The sequence below is a fragment of the Panthera leo genome, chromosome A3 (genome assembly GCF_018350215.1).
Source record: "Panthera leo isolate Ple1 chromosome A3, P.leo_Ple1_pat1.1, whole genome shotgun sequence".
NCBI lineage: Eukaryota > Metazoa > Chordata > Mammalia > Carnivora > Felidae > Panthera > Panthera leo.
This window is the reverse complement of record NC_056681.1, coordinates 96,439,690-96,454,495: the sequence shown is the minus strand read 5'-3', so window position 1 is coordinate 96,454,495 and position 14,806 is coordinate 96,439,690. Positions and strand designations below refer to the sequence as shown.

At 37.2% G+C, this 14,806-nt stretch overlaps 1 long non-coding RNA gene across 1 annotated transcript in view; it reads left to right on the top strand.

Annotated features, from left to right (window-relative positions):
* Positions 1 to 13,844, top strand: part of LOC122215082 — a 53,419-nt gene extending 39,575 nt beyond the window's left edge. Inside the window, exons 3-4 of the long non-coding RNA XR_006200227.1 lie at positions 13,484 to 13,541; positions 13,783 to 13,844. This is a non-coding gene — a long non-coding RNA (uncharacterized LOC122215082). The remainder of the gene's footprint in view (positions 1 to 13,483; positions 13,542 to 13,782) is intronic.
* The last annotated feature ends 962 nt before the right edge of the window (positions 13,845 to 14,806 follow it).

Genomic DNA, 14,806 nt, shown 5'->3' with positions numbered 1-14,806 from the left:
CTTGCTGAAGAGACTGTCTTTATTCCATTGGATATTCTTTCCTGCTTTGTCAAGTTTAGTTGGCCATGTGTTTGTGGGCCCATTTCCGGGTTCTCTATTCTGTTCCATTGATCTGAGTGTCTATTTTTGTGCCATTACCATACTGTCTTGATGATTAGAGGCTACCAGTTTAAATCTCAGTGTTAAGAAAGTAAGTTTTCTTTGTTTTTCTCATCTTGGCTCTTACAAGTGACTACCTAATTTGAGTTTCGTTACATGGCAGTCAGGCCTGTATGGATCCCAGTCAAAGTTTACTGAATGAAAAAAATATATAGCTGCTCTGGTCTAAAGCAGTGAGTCCCAAGTTTTTAGGGTTTTTTACCAAGCCAGAAAATTTCAAAATAAATGTTGAGGACTTGCCAATGTCAAGAACATTAAAACAAAACAAAAAATCATTAAAATGCTAGATACAATGACCATAATTAAATACAAGAATTTAACATGTTTTATTAAAAAGCGAGCAGTCCTTGGGTGCCTGGGTGGCTCAGTTGGTTAAGCATTGGACTTAGGCTCGAGTCATGATCTCATGGCTTGTGAGTCCCAGCCTTGTGTCAGGCTCTGTGCCGACAGCTCAGACCACTGACTACTGATGCTGTAGACACCATCGCTGTGTAGAAAACTTTGCTCTAAAACGTCCAAAGATCTAACTCTAGATTGGTAATTCTAAACAATGTGATTTTGCCCCCCCCCCTTCAGATGGAATTTGACAAGGGAGGAAGGGAGTGGTTGCTACTGACACTTAGTTGGTAGAGGCCAGATATTCTGATAAATATCTTACATTCACAAAACAGTCTCTTTAATGAATCATCTAGCTCAAAATGACAACAGCGCTGAAGTTGAAAAACTCTGCTTACTCGATTGGTCCTTCACTGACAGGCAGGAATAATTAGCTGTTGGCATTTCCTCCCTTAAACCCTGGGCACTCCACTACATCACCTTCCTTATCTGTATACCATCCTGGTACTTTTAATGGGCTTATGACAGGATTATTCCCCTGACATCTAAAAGCACACCTAAACCAAGAAAACATTGCAATTCTAAGTTTGGAAATAAACTAATGCAAGTATTTTTCAAATATCAAATGTGCTTACAAATTATCTTTTACAATTATGAATCCAAAATTAATAAATATATTTGTATAGTACATAATTGTTGGGAATATTTTTCATTGTTGAGGTTAAGTTCATATAACATAAGATTAGCAATTTAAAAAGTGAGTAATTCAGGGGTGTTCGGTGGCTCAGTCAGTTAAGCATTCAACTTTAACTCAGGTCATGATCTCAAGGTCCCTGAATTTGAGCCCCGTGTGGGGCTCTGTGCTGATGACTCAGAGCATGGAGCCTGCTTTGGATTCTCTCTCCCTTTCTCTCTGCCCTTCCCCAACTCTCTCTCTCTCTCTCTCTCTCTCTCTCTCTCTCTCTCTCAAACAAATGAACATTTAGAAAAATTTGTTAAAAAATTAGAAAGTGAAAAATTCAGTAACATATAGCACATTCATAGTTTTGTGCAACCATTACTCTTTCTTCTAAAACATTTATCACTCTGAAGAGACCCTGTGCCCACCAAGCAGTTGCTCCCCATTTCTTTTTCACCCCAGCCCCAGGAACCCATCAATGTTTCCTATTCTATTCTAGATATTTCATGTAAATGGAATCATACAATATGTGACCTTCTGTATATGACTTGTTTCAGTTAGCATATTTTCAATGTGTATTTGCATTGTCACATATATCAGTGTATCTTTTTTTCTGTTTTATGGCTAAATAATATGACTTTTTATGTATGGATGTACCTCAGTTTGGCTTTCCACTCATCCAGTGGTAGACATGTGGGCTGTTTGTACCTTTTGGTCGTGTGAATCATGCCGCTATGAATGTGTGTGTACATGTATTTGTATGAATACTTGTTTTCAGTTTTTTTAGTGACTTACTTAGGAGTGGAATTGCTCAGCTGTAAGGTAATTTTATATTTAACTTGTGAGGAACTGCCAAACTGTTTTCCACAGAGACAAAACTATTTTACATCCCCACCAGCAATTGATGAGTGTTCCAATTTTTTTACATCCTCACTAACAGTTTTTATTTTCTGTTGTTTTGACTATACCTATCCTGGTGGGTATACCTCATTGTTTTGTTTTGCATTTCTCTAATTACTAATGATTTTGACATCTTTTCATGCATTTATGGACCATTTAAATATTTCCTTCGGAGAAATGGCTGTTTAAGTTCTTTGTTTACTTTTTAGTTGAGTTGTTTTTTGTTTTTTTTTCTTTTTGAGTTGTAAGTGTTCTTTATATATTCTGGATACTATACCCTTATCAGATATATTATTTTCAAATATATTCTCTCTTATGTAGGTTGTCTGTTCACTTTTTTGATAATGCCCTTTGATAAACAATTGTTTTATGAAGTACAATTTATCTATTCTTCCTTTTGTTGCTCATGCTTTTGGTAACGTATCTAAGAATCCATCACCAAATTAAAACTAAAAGTACCAATGGCTAAATGCGAGGATTTCCCAACCTTACTACAGGCCTGACTTCTAAAAATTTAAAATTTTGTTGGAAATTCCAGCTAAATAAGGCTTACATAGTCCTAAGAAAAACAAAATGTGAATATAGCACAAATAAGTTCCAAGAAATCCCTGCTGACCATAATTAATTCAGAGAATCAATCAGAGCTAATGTTGTCTATTATAATATACATAACTCATTCCTCAATAATAGGTTACAATCAATATGTCCACCAGGACCAGAATTTCATTTTTTAATATGTCTGCAGGATCTATGTAACTTTAAGTGTTCTTATTTTTATGTATTTTCCTTTGATGGATGTTTTTCTGAATCTAAATTTAAGATCTATAGCGTAACTGTAAGAACAATGCTTGTTCTGAAAATGATTTGAAATCAAATTTCCTGGAAAACTCAGGCATGGTCTTCATTTTACATGGATTAGGGTTCATTTTACAAGGCCATTCATTTTACAAGGCCAGACAAGTTAAGCCTGTAGACATGGATAGCATTGAATGTCTCTTCCTTACTCTTCCCTAAACACAGTCATAAAGATTAACCTTTACGTTTCCTTCTAAGATTTTTATGGTTTCAGGTATTATATTTAGGTCATTTATCCATTTTCAGTTAATTTTTGCATATGGTGTGAGGTAGGGGTCTTTTTATCCTTTTGTATATGTATATATAGTTTTCAGCAATCGAAGAGACTGTTATTTCCTAATTGGATGGGCTTGAAACCGTTGTCAAAATTCAACTGGCCAGCCATGTATGGGTGTATTTCTGGATTCTCAGTTCTATCACATCAATTCATGTGTTTGTCCTTATGTCAGTGCCATATTGAATTATTGTAGATTTATAGTGAATTTTGAAATCATGAAGTGTGAAGTATTTTTGTACATAGCATTGTGCAAAGTACTAGGTAAAAGTTGAAAGAAGTTAAAACATGGTATCTGCCTTCTTTGGGAAATAATTTATATTCAAATGAGCAGAAAATATTAATGTAAGACAGCATATGACTAAATACCAAAATATGTTGTTCACATAATGAGAATCATAGAGTCAGAGAGTAGGAAGACAAAATAAGCCAAAATGGTTGAAAGTATTCTTAAAGCTCATGTGGGAACTGATATCTGCTTTCAAGGAAAGGTTAGAAATTCTATGAGTGAAAGAGAGGAGCATGGATTAAAATACTTTTTTACATGCTTACATTTCACTTTTCTCTATGACTTTTCTTTTTTTTTCAGATTATTTTCAGGGGGAGAGAGAGTGAGAGAGAGAGAGAGAGAGAGAGAGAGCAAGCACGTGTGCACACAAGTAGGGGAGGGGAAGAGAAAGAGGGAGAGAGAAAATCCCAAGGCATAGAGCCTGACTCGGGGCTCTGTCCCATGAACCATAAGATTGTGATCTGAGCCGAGATTAAGAATTGGGTGCTTAACCGACTGAGCCACCCAGGTGCCCCATCTCTATGTATGTACATAGATAACCTATGTAGCTTATCATAACCTGATATTACTCTGGCTTTTATGCATGAGGAATTTGGTAAATTAGTAATGAAGATCAGGGAAACTAGCTTCTTTTGAACTATGCAAGTGATTGAGTAGTAATGAGTTCTAGAAGCTAAGAATCAATGAATAGTGCCAATATTGGTCATACAATCAAGAGCACCTTTCAAGTAGGCCCTAATTCACTCTTGAAGACTCGCATTCTGCTCTGGATTTACTGAAAAACTCAGTGTTTTCCCAATCTTCTCCTGTACTGAGTGTAACCTATATTACTCTTCTTGCTTGCTTTTCATCACATTTGTGCATGTTTTCTGATTCTATCATCATAGTAAGAAAGCAAGTGTCTATATATGCAAAAAGGGTCAGTAAATTTGTTAAAATGAAGCAAGCACAAATTCAACCTCTTTTACTGGTAAACTTATGGCTAGTTTTTTTCTGTCATCTTTGACTATAATTTCTTTTCCTTCCTTCCTTCCCTCCCTCCCTCCTTTTCATTTTTGGAATTCATCTGCCTACCAATGCAACTCCCTGCTTCTACCACAACTCTTGGCCCTGGTCATTATTCACTCACACAAGGTAGTTCAAGCTCAGATTTCAAATAATTCTTCTCTGTGTTTTTTGAACATGTTTTTAGGGAAGGTGAGTTTCTGTGAGAATTATGGCACATTATACTCAACCAGTCACTTTCTGTCAACTGTTGGAGACTCAGCAGAATAGTTTTCAGTCTAATCTACATCAAAGTCCCCATCTTCTCTTTTAAGAAACAGTGGAGGAAAAGTGTCTATTCATGTCTTTTGCCCTTTTCTTAACTGGATTTTTTTTTCTTTTTTGGCTGTTGGGTTTGATAATTTCTTTATAGATTTTGGATACTAACCCTTTATCAGATATGTCATTTGCAAATATCTTCTCCCATTCTTTAGGCTGCCTTCTAGTTTTGTTGATTGCTTCCCTTCACCGCACAGAAACTTTTTAAAACATTTTTTAATATTATTTATTTTTGAGAGAGAAAGAGAGACAAAGCATGAGTGGGTAAGAGGCAGAGAGAGAGGGAGACACAGAATCCAAAGCGGGCTCTAGACTCTGAGCTGTCAGCACAGAGCCCGACGTGGAGCTTGAACCCATGAACCTTGAGGTCATGACCTGAGCTGAAGTGAGATGCTTAACTGACTGAGCCACCCAGGCGCCCCCCAGAAACATTTTATCTTGATGAAGTCCCAATAGTTTATGCTAGCTTTTGTTTCCCTTGCCTCCAGAGACATGTCTAGTAAGAAGTTGCTATGGCCAAGGTCAAAGAGGTTACTGCCTGTGTTGTCCTCTAAGATTTTGATGGTTTCCTATCTCACATTTAGGTCTTTCATCCATTTCAAATTTATTTTTGTGTATGGTATAACAAAGTGGTCTAGTTTCATCCTTCTCATGTTGCTTCTCATATTGTTCGGTTTTTCCATTGTATTATTTCTTTTTTTAGGTTTGTTTATTTAAAGAGAGAGAGAGAGAGTGGAGGAGGAGCAGAGAGAGAGGGAGAGAGAAAAGACCCCAGCAGGCTTTGCATTGTCAGCAAGGAGCCAGATGCAGAACTTGAACCTATGAACCATGAGACCATGACCTGAGCTGAAATCAACAGTATGTTGCTTAACCAACTGAGCCACCCAGGCGCCCCATTCTATTTTCTATCTTAAGGGAAAATTGTGTGTGTGTGTGTGTGTGTGTGTGTGTGTGTGTGTGTAGGCATTGTGTGTGTAGGCATTGTGTGTGTGCTATATATATTAAATGAAATGTCTCTTAGGTGAGCTTTTTCCAAAAAAATTACTAGAGTCCAGGGTGCCTGACTAGCTCAGTCAGTTAAGTGTCCAACTTCGGCTCAGGTCATGATCTCATGGCTTGGTTTATAAGTGCAAGCCCCCAGTTGAGGTCTCTGCTGTCAACGCAGAGCCCACTTCAGATCCTCTGTCCCCCTCTCTCTCTCCGCCCCTTCTCTGCTAGTTTGCTCACTCTCTCTCTCTCAAAAATAAATAATAAAAAAAAATCACTAGAGTCTAAGTTAATAAAAATCGTAAGTTTCAAAAGAAATGGTTTTGCCTAAGATTCATGTAATTGAAGAAAAAGTGTTCCCAAGGAGTGTATTTTAAAAGTTCCATTCTGGCATTTACTTGCATTTCTATAATAATAATTACCAAACAAAATTGGTCTTCCTGTACTTGATGGATAGCCTTATGAATATACAAAGACATTCTCATAACCATGAGCTGTGTAAAAGCATGTACATTTGGAATGGAATATCAACATCTTGGGTTGCCTCATTCCTTAGAGGCTGTGGAGGTCTGATGGAACAGAGGAGCACTGATTTATTGCAATGCTAAGGACTATACCAGGGATGTCTGTGATCCAACTCTGGAAATACAGAGCTCATCTAAAGCAGAGACTCCCAAGAATTGTATTCAGGCTGCAAGCATAGACAGAATTTTTGATGCCACCTTGTTTTCCATAGTTCCTGCACCCACACATAATTGAATATCATGTTGGGGTTGTAGAGGCACAAATGCAGCCCCTCCATGCTGTCCGTAACAGCAGGTGACATAAGTGCTTTGGAAACGTGAAGGCTCATTTTAGGAAACTCATCTGTGCCTAATTCATCAGTGGAGCAGAGTGCCTAACTTTGCGTTAGTTTCTCTCCATTGCGATTTACTTCCTCTTATTTGAGCTCTCTGTGTGGGTTTGATAAAGCTGCTAAACCACTCTGAATCTTAAGTTACCTAACTGTGAAGTGAGAAACTTCAACACGGTGCTATTAAAAGTCTAAATACATGTAAAATCCTGTGTAACTATTCTATGATAAGGGAAATTATGTAGCATTTGTGTTTTGAATGATTTAATTATAATTTAGTTCAAAACCTACTTTTGAGAATTAACAGGAAGGTCCTTTGGGATAATTTTTGTGGGTAATCGAGCTGACTGCCTCTAAAAAGGCAGCTTATTGCTGTCCTATAGAACTTTTTATAATGATGTGTAGATATTTTGTATCTGTGTTGTCCAATACAGGTGTGTCACTAGCCGCATGTGGCTATAGTGTGAGTGAAGAACTATTTTTTATGTTAAGTAATTAAATTTAAGTTAAAATAGCCACACGTGGTCAGTGGCTACTGGATCAGCACAAATTCTAGCCTCTATCAAAATATCTTGATACCGTATGCATTTCTGAAACAACTGCTTGCATAGTATCTTCTTTTTTTAAATCACAGTTTGAAAAACAACAAGAAATAAAGATCAGTTCATCCAGGGTGTCTTCTTACTATTGTAAGACAATTGTATTCTTTGTGCTATGGACTGTGATAATGACTCGATGTCATGTTATTTAGGACGTGTCCATGGACCTCAAATAGTGCACTGGCTACTAAAATGACAGGTATAGGCCGCCTGGGTGGCACAGTCAGTTGAATGTCTGATTCTTGGCTTTGGCTCAGGTCATGATCTCACAGTTCCTGAGTTCAAGCCCCACATTGGGCTCTGCACTGATGGCGCAGAGCCTGCTTGGGATTCTGTCTCTCCTTCTCTCTGTCCCTCCCCTGCTTGTGCTCTCTCTCTCTCTCAAAAATAAATAAATAAACTAAAATGACAGGTATGTATATTAAATATCATATGACAGCCATGTATGTCTTGATACAGATAAGCACAGGGTGCTGCTAGAATCCAGAGAAAGTCGTTTACATCTGACTAAAAGGAAATGCATTCACAAAGAGGTGACATTTGAATTGAATTTGAAAACTAAAAAGAAGTAATGGGACTTAGACAATAAAAAAACTTCTAGCCATAAGCAGAATTTCTAGATAAAATAAAACAAGATAGTTTTAATATGCTTACAAGAAAAAAAAGGAATTTTCTATTTTTTTTTTAAAAGGAAAGAAAATTGACAACTAAATTGGTAAACACACAAACTAACACTGCAGCTGCCGCTGGACTATATTGGCCCTGGAGGTTATTGCTCTTTGTAGTCTAGAGGTTTGGGGTTTGCAGTCTCCCCAGGATACTAGACAAGGTCATGGGAGTGTAAACAGAGACCTCCGTAAAACCAGCATCCTGTAGCAAAAGGCTGCACCCTTGGTGAAAGGTTGGACTAGCCACCAGAGAAGACAGTGAACCACACAGTATCTCTAAGGTAGTGATTCTCAAACTTGGCTGCATATTAGCATCACCTGGGGAGCTGACAAACAAACAAATGCACATCAAAGGAACAAAAAGCAAGGATGCCAAGGCCATGTCTGCCAGACTAATTAAATCAGAATCTCTGTGGGCATCCATCTTTATTTAAAGCTCCACAGGCAATTCCAAAGTGCAGCCAAGTTTAAGAACCGCTGTTGGAGGTGATCTTCTCTGAGAATTTAGAACTCTAAATATCATGCAAAAGTGGGATTTAAATTTATTCTAAAGCCTTGAGCAGAAAATTGTAATCAGAAATACTAGCAAGAATAGCCCCCCTAAATTACTGATACTCCTGGGCTCCTGGCAAAAGCACCCTATAGGAATATTTCCACAACTTGGGATGCAAAATGAACTTTTCCAAAGTTGAACTAAAAGAAAAAAACAAAAAACAAAACCAAACCTGGATTCAAAATTCCACAACGAATAACACTCAGCAATAAAGGCAAAATTAGAAGTTCAGAAGGAATATATAAATTATCTTTTATAATGATTTCTTAAAAGGAAAGAAGAAAAGGTAAAAAGAAGGAACTATAAGACCAGACAATCATTATTGAAGGTTTATTTTGTGCCAGGCCATGCCAGGCACATTCTATGGGTTTGGTGTTACTGGTAGCTTGAAAAATGAAAACAAAATGAAACCTAGAGGAGAATGCATGTATGAGAGAACTTAGGTTTTTGGGTTTTTTTTTTCATTATTATAATTGTTGACTTTTTAATTTTAGGTATTTAGGTAAAACATTTGCTAGGAAAATTTTGCTAATGCACATTTCAGAGGACTATGTAGAACATACAGCCAATCATTGTCATTCACAGAGGGAAGCAATGAGCCCCTGAAATTAGCCGAATGGTCCGCAGCCTCTAGTGCTCACCTGCACCTCCTATTAGCATTTACCTCTGAAAAGTGACTTCTGAATCCCCTGACACCTGTAAATCTCCTTTCTCAATGAGGGCTGCAATGCTAACAAACTTAGTTTTAAATAGAGGCTGAATATATTCATATGCAGAAAGAAAATAGCCAAAAGAAAAGAATAGTTGAACTTTTAGATAGATAGGGGATTACTAAGTCAATTAAGTACTTTAGGTAGACATGTTTTTTACTGACTAATATCCCAATCTTTTTCTCTTTGATAACAAAGGTGTGGTGGATAATTTTATGTGTCAACTTGGCTCGGCCACGTACCCAGATAGTTGGGCAAACACCCATCTTGAGATCCCAGTGAAGGTGTTTTTAGATAAGGTTAACACTTAAATCAGTAGACTTTGAGTAAAGCAGATTAACCTACATAATATGGGTGGGTCTCATCCATTTAGTTCTAGGCCTTAAGAGAAAAAAATGATCTCCCAAGGAAGGAAGAATTCTGCCTCCAGACAGCGCTAAGAATTGAGCCGCAAAATAAACTTCCCTCAGTCTCCAGCCTGTCAGCCTGCCCTGCAGATTTTGAACTTGCCAGTCTCTACAGTCTTGTGAGCCAATTCCTTAAAATAAATCTCAGTCGTTCTCTCTCTCTCCCCTCCCGTTCCTCCCTCTCCTCTCGAGTGTGTGTGTGTGTGTGTGTGTGTGTGTGTGTACACATGGGTTTTGGTTCTTTTTCTCTGGAGAAGCCTGACTAATATATACAGCAAATTGCATATTGGCTCCATTTCTTTGCTGCTTCCTCTATCTACAGCAATTTACATTTGACTTTGCAGTCTCTCCTATTGAAAATGGAATGTATTTTCCACTTCATAAATTTGAGCTTGATCTTGTGACTTGCTTTGACCCTTGGGCTCTTAACAAACGTTGTAGAAGGAGAGGCTTTACAATGTGCTTGCTTGATTTTGCTGCTTTCCTGCACCTCTACGATCTCCGTCAGAAGACTATGTTCTGACAAGCCCAATGGCAGTTGGAGACAAGGGCACAGACTTGACCCAGATCACTTAGGCCATAATATGGGTGGCTGAAGCAAAGTATAGCTGAAGAAAAGTTATGAAACAAGGGTCAGGGCCAGTTGTGTAAGTCATCCACATGAATATTAAAGTCCTACTTATTTTGTCTAGGGATTAGAGAAATTATCAGCCTCTCCTTGAAAGAGATACAGGCCTTAAAGATAAGACAAAAGTGAAAAACATACTGTATAGAGGGTTAGGGAATACATTTTTGCTTGAATATTTTTTTAAAATTAAGATTGTAAATACTATTTTCAATTAAAAAGTATACAGTCCTGGGGCGCCTGGGTGGCTCAGTTGGTTAAGCGGCCAACTTCGGCTCAGGTCATGATCTCGCGGTCCGTGAGTTTGAGCCCCACGTCGGGCTCTGTGCTGACAGCTCAGAGCCTGGAGCCTGTTTCAGATACTGTGTCTCCCTCTCTCTGACCCTCCCTCGTTCATGCTTTGTCTCTCTCTGTCTCAAAAATAAATAAACGTTAAAAAAAAAAAAAAAAGTATACAGTCCGTAAAATAATTTAAGTAATCCCTTACATAGTTAGTCATGCAGGCAATAGAGCAAATTTAATGAAAATAAACTTGAACGTTTATCTTTGAGAATATTTAATGCTGGAAATTCAGAGAACTTGACTATTGAAGATTGTTGATCAGATTCGTTTTTCTTGTCAATCACATCTGGTTAATAGTTACCTCTGTGCATGGCACCACTTTCCCATAAGCCCAAACAAATGTGTTTTCCTTGTGATCTCACCAAATATTTATTGTCTCGGCACATTGACTTGATTTATTAATTTGAATTTAAGCTTTCCTTTAGGTGTCATTAGAATCAGAGGTAAGCTTAGGAGGCAGTTTTAACACATTATATGTCTCCTTCACATGCGCTTTTTTTTCCTCAAGGATATGAAGGCAAATGATATTTAATGATTAATATTAAATTAATATTAAATGTTAAATATTAATTTTCAAAATTTATGTGTAATCAAGCAAGATCATGTGCTGAGAGTATTCCTGTCCTCAGAAATACTAAATATACCACAATGAAAATAAATAATAGATACATGGTTTGTCATATTGGAGAATGATCAACTAAGAAATGTTACTTTTTGACAAAGCCAGAAACCTTCATAATTTAACTTATTTATTATATTTTTTTCCTCTTTAGTTCTCAAAATTTCCTTGTATTCCACTAAAATCTCACCCCTTTGAACTAAAACTGTCTAATCTTGAACACCAAAATTTTTGTGTCAGTTGCGTGACATTATTTAAACCTTCCTAAAGCTTAATTTCCTCAATTAGTAATGGGAGGGTAAAAAGAGAATTAATCAGTCAGAAGGGTGCATAACAATTATAACACAATCAAAAAGCATATCACAGTGCCTAGAGCCTGATGTGTACTCAAATGTTAACTTTTACTTATTTATTGTTAATTTGAGTATAGTGGACACACAATGTTACATTAGTTTCAAGTGTACAACTTAGTGATTTGACAAGTCCCTACATTATACTGTGGTCACCACAAGTGTGGCTCCTATCTGTCCTGTTCCCTTACTATTATAATATTGTTGATTATATTCCTTATGCTGTGCCTTTTATTCTTGAGATTTATTCATTCTATTACTGAAAGCCTATATCTCCTTCTCTCCTTCACCTATTTTGCCCAATCTCCCACCCCTCTCCCCTTTGGCCATTTGTTTTTTGTATTTATAGGTCTGATTCTGCTTTTTATTTGTTTTGTTTGTTTGTTTTGTTTTTTAGATTTCTTTTGTGGAGTGGACTCATATGGCATTTGTCTTTCTCAGTCTGACATTTCATTAGGTTCATCATTGTTGCCTCAAATGGCACAATCACATCCTTTTCGTGTTTGTGTAGTATTCCATTGCATATATGTAACACATTTTTCTTATCTATTTGTATATTGACAGACACTTAGGTTGCCTCCATATCTTGGTTGTTGTAAATAATGCTGCAGTAAATGTGGGAGTGCATGTATCTTTTCAAATTAATGTTTCCATCTTCTTTGGGTAAATACCTAATAGTGGAAATATTGGATCATATGGTATTTCTATTTGAGGAAACTCCATAGTGTTTTCTACAGTGTCTATAAAAATTTACATTTTCAGCAACAGTGCATGAAGGTTCCATTTTCTCTACATCCTTGCCAACACTTGTTATTTGTTGTCACTTTTATTTTATCCATTCAGATGTTAACTCTGAACTGCCTTGATTATAAACACAGCCTATTATATCAACTGATTCTCTGTAAAGTCCAGTCTCTGTAAACTTTCCTTGTTTCTTTGCACACAAAATGTGTTCAACAAATATATATTGACATAACAAATGTTTTTATTTAACTTTTAATGTTATTTGAGAGAGAGAGATAGACAGAGTGTGAGCAGGGGAGAGGCAGAGAGAGAGGGAGACACAGAATCTGAAGCAGGCTCCAGGCTCTGAGCTGTCAGCACAAAGCCTGACATAGGGTTTGAACCCACGAACTGTGAGATCATGACCTGAGCCAAAGTTGCACGCTTAACTGACTGAGCCACTCAGGCACCCCAACATTTTTTTATCCTTACCATGGTCAGGATTTATCACCAATCCTAGTGTCGTTTGAATAGCTCTGCATTTCTCTGAGTTTCTTCGTACCAGGATTTCTTGTATATCAATTCCTTCCATAAAGCAAATGATGAGATCTCACTTATATTAGAACCATATCTAATAACACTAATTATTATGGTTATCCTGACAGTGACAACTAATGGGAAGTTTAGATTAAAAAAATGGGACACCTGGGTGGCTCAGTCAGTTGGGCCTCTGACTTGGGCATCTGACTTTGGCTCAGGTCATGATCTCACGGCTAGTGAGTTCAACCCGTGGACTCAGTACTGACAGCTCAGAGCCTGTGTAGTCTGCTTCGAATTCTGTGTCTCCCTCTCTTTGCCCCTCCCCTGCTCACACTGTGTCTCTCTCCTCTCTCTCTATCTCTGTCTCTCTCTCTCTCTCTTTCTCTCAAACATAAGTAAATTAAATTTTTTTTTTTAAATCACAGCAGAGGTCGTGGCCTTCCAGGCTTGGTGGTAGGATGGGCAATGCAGAACATGAGAAATTAGTGTTAGCTCTGCCTTCATGATGGTTTCCAATTTGTTCCCTTAATTCAACCCTCTACTTTAATATTTTCTCCCATTGTCCGTGCAGAAGCAGCCTCCTTCCCAGTAACTTTCTTTTACTCTTTTGCACAAAGTTGATCTTTATTTCATGAATTTATTCTTTTTTTTTCTCTCTCTTTCCTTTCTGTGGCAACTATCATGATGATAAGTTGACAAGATCTGCATTAAGCTGTAAGCAAGGGAAGCTGGACTTTCCTTAAAAGAACAGTAAGTCTAATGTTTTTGAAGTATTTCTCATGACCTGAGAGTTCACACGAGCGTTTGTTCCCATCTGTGCGTATGATCTTCGTAATGTCATCCAATTTCCTTGCCGCGCAATAAGGTAAGGAGCCCAGCAAATTAGTAACTAGTTTGTGGTGGGGGGGGGGGGGATGGTGGTGGTATTTTTTGTTGTTTTGTTTTCTTACTGTTATTGAATAAGTCTTGATTCTCTTCATGTTGCTCTTAGAATTAAGGCCACTTGTATTAATGAACACTTCTAGAATATTTGACACATCAAGAAGAACAAAGGTGAGTACTTGCTCTTTCCTCATAAAGTAGATCTATATCAAGGAACCAAATGCATACTATTTTACAGTTTTTTCTTCCCCTGTCTGTTTTAGAAAGCTTGTTTGTTGCCAATCTAGAAAAAATTCAACAAGTGCTATTGATGTGCAGGCCAGAATACAAAGACTGACCTCAGCGAACATGTGTTACATATCAGACACTTTCTTCGATGCTGCCCAAGAACTATTTATTGTACACCACATCTGAGCCATAATTCCAGCATTCAGGATCTCACTGTATTGTCAGCCGACCTGTAACCCAACAAACAAATGCTCCACATTATGATTAATGATATATCAAAGTCTGAACAAAATGAATGGGACACAGAGAGGGGGTAGCAAACCTCATCCATCAGCAGATTTCAGGAGGTCTTCAAAGTGATAGAGTTCATTAACCTGGAAAACGACAAAAGGAACTGCATGAACAATAACATGGAAGATGACTGGATGGAGGAATTATAAAGCCAGGAGGCATGCATGGCACTTAAGGTTTAAGAGAGGGAGAATATGGTCTGCGTAAGAAAAATGGCTTAATGCAAAGCCTCCTGTCAACCATTTAGATATTAGGAGAGTCTCCATTTGCAAAGTCAGATTAGAACATTTACACGTTGGAGTAGTTACTTAGATTAAATAGGAAAATTACAGCATTACATACTCTATCAAAAGTAGAAATTATATTTAATAAAAGAAGGTAAACATACATATTAAATGTACATATCATTATCCAAAGTTTCAATGATCTGAGGCAAGCATTGTAGACACTTAAATGTGTATTTTTCCATGTAGTGCTCTATCTAGATATATTTATAAACAAAATTAAAAATCTATGATACTTTCCCATTCTTTCAGTGTTTTTTATTTAATAATATATTTTGAACAAAATTCTCCATCTGTATTATTTGAAAGAATATGTTTTATATAATATAC